The sequence below is a fragment of the Ovis aries genome, chromosome 21, assembly GCF_016772045.2.
Source record: "Ovis aries strain OAR_USU_Benz2616 breed Rambouillet chromosome 21, ARS-UI_Ramb_v3.0, whole genome shotgun sequence".
In the NCBI taxonomy this organism is placed as follows: Eukaryota; Metazoa; Chordata; class Mammalia; order Artiodactyla; family Bovidae; genus Ovis; species Ovis aries.
The window spans coordinates 45,917,889-45,920,319 of record NC_056074.1 but is presented as its reverse complement, the minus strand read 5'-3'; positions in this window follow the sequence as shown (position 1 = coordinate 45,920,319).

Below are 2,431 nucleotides of genomic sequence, written 5' to 3'. Positions count from 1 at the left end.
CGGGCCTGCGTGCTCTGTGCTCTGTCCCCGCCCCGCGCAGGGGTCCGCCGAGTGTGCCAGCCTGTGGGCCCAAGACGAGCCAGGCCAGCCCTGAACCGCGCCCCCCCCCCCAACCCCCAGCAGCAGGGAGGCCGCCTGCCCCGGGCCTTGAAGTCATCCTGAGCCACTCCATTTAAAAGCCTGTGTTCATGCCGTTTGTGGGGGGATTAGAAAGTGAGAGTTGAGGGCAGGGGTCTGGGCGACGGGAGGGAGCCCGCCTGGCTGGGGGTCCCGTGGGGCGCAGTCAGGGGGCTTGGCGTGGAGGGTGGGGGGTCCGGAGGAAGCAGAGCTGAGTCCAGAGTGAGGCAGGTCCCCGGCAGGAAGCTGACCCCGCTGGGAAGGCGGCTGTGGCCAAGGGCTCCCGGATGGGAAGCGGCCAGCACCCGGGGGCGGGCGGGAAAGGAGGGGGTCTGGGGACCGCGGGGCAGGGGGCGGAGGTGGTGTGGGACTCCGGGAGCCTGGTGCCCAGGAGCTGCCCATGGCCTGGTGTCTCCTGGAACCAGGCTCCCGCTGGAAGCCTCCTTGAGCACCCGGGGGTGGTCAGCTGGGCCCGGCTCTGAGTGTCCACGGGCCTGGGGGTCTGGGAGACGAGTGGGAAGGCGTCGTGGGTGCTCTGGGAATCAGGTGGTATTCTCGGGTGAGGGGCTGGGCACAAGCCACAAGGGCTCGGGGACCACTCCCTGTGTGGCCTCCTGGGTCCCCAAAGCCCGTCCTGGAGTTGGGCCGTTTCCTCCGTGGGGGAGACAGTGGGGAGCCAGCCCGTCGGCCTCCCCCTCCCCGAGGGACCCCAGAGGCGTCACGTGGGCCTTTGAAGCTCCCCTCGCCTGAGGGTGAAGGTCCGGGCAAACTGCAGCCTTCAGCGTTGATTTAAAGTGATGGGGAAGGTCGGGAGGGAGGACGAGCGCGGAGGCAATGGTATTTTCCTGAGAGAAATAATTCATGGGGCCCCGCGGCCCCGAGGACCCCGACTCAAGGCCAGGGGAGGGAGCCCATCCTTCATCCGCTGCACGTCCAGAGCCGGCCGCCCCCGGATGCGGGCCCCCAGAGCCCCCCCCACCCGGCCGCCGCGCTCGCGGGGGCCCCCACGTCCCCCAGGGCCCTGCATTGGCGGGTCACGGCCATGGAGGAGGGGGCCGCCCCCCACCCCCAGTCTCCTCGGCACCCCCAGGGCCGGTGGGTGGGATGGCGTGGCCACGGGCTGGCGGGGACAGAGGCAGGCGGGAGGGAGGCAGGCAGGCAGGGCGCGGGTGGCCAGGCAGGGGTGGGGGTTGCCTTGCAGGCCGCGCGGGAACAGGAAGCCAGTGGGCCTTCAGCTGGGGGGCTGCCCGCCCCACCCCCCGTCATGGAGCCTGGAGAAGGGACTGTGTGACCCCCCCGCCCCTCGCCGGCTGCAGGCTGGAGGCTGACCGAGACAGCCGGCGCCTCGGGAGGCCCTGCCCCGGGATGTGGGCCCCGCGCTGCCTTCTCGGAGACCCCGGCTCCCACTTCCTCCCACAGCTGGGAGATGCCGGTGCTGCAGACTGCTGGGCCCCGCAGCTTGTTCCCTTCTGCTCCCCACACACGGGGCCTGCAGGGGGGTCTCAGGAGCCCCTGGGCTGGGCCTGCTGAGGCCTCTGCTGGTCAGCCTTGTTGGGGGCTGGGCACAGGACGGCCTGGTGTGGTGGACTTGGACTCGCTTCCCTGTGTGGGGACAGCTCTGCTGGGAGCACCCTGGGCCGACACTCGGGGAGAGCCCATCACGCTGCCCAAGACCCCCCTACTGTGTGACCGCACGTGGCCAGTGCCGGGCTGTGAGACCCAGGGTCCAGCAGGGAGAGCCCATGAAGGGAGGGGCTGGGGGCAGGGGGCCGGGGCAGCCACGTCCTCGGCGCCTCGGGCAGTGCCAGGCCCTGCCTGGAGCTGGCGGGCCTCTGCCGCTGAGTTATGGCTGCAGCAAGCCCGGCCCGTGGCCCCCAGGACACATCCCAGCCCCCCCCCCCCCCCCCCCGGCAGCTCCAGGTGAGGCCTGCCCGCCAGGCAGGGCCGCCAGGGTGGAGTGGAAACCCATCCGGCGGCAGCCCCTCCGCCAGCGTCTGGCTTTCCTCTCTCGGGGCCGGGGTCCCCCAGGGCCCGCCCACGCTGTCCTCACTCCACACACGTGGTGGGAGTCACCCGCTGCAGGTGCCCGCCGCCTGGCCGGCCCCTCACCACTCCTGCCGCCGGGACCCCCGCCTGAGTCCGAGGAAGCCTGCCTGTCGGAGGCTCCATCCACTGTGCTCTGGGTGGGCTCCCCGGCTGCCCCGATGGGGGGCCCAGGACAGGGGCACAGCCGTTGCCCTTGCCTGCCCCCGACTCCGCGCCGCCACCCCCCCGCCCCCTGCCAAGCTTTAAAACACAGAGGGGACTGAAGACA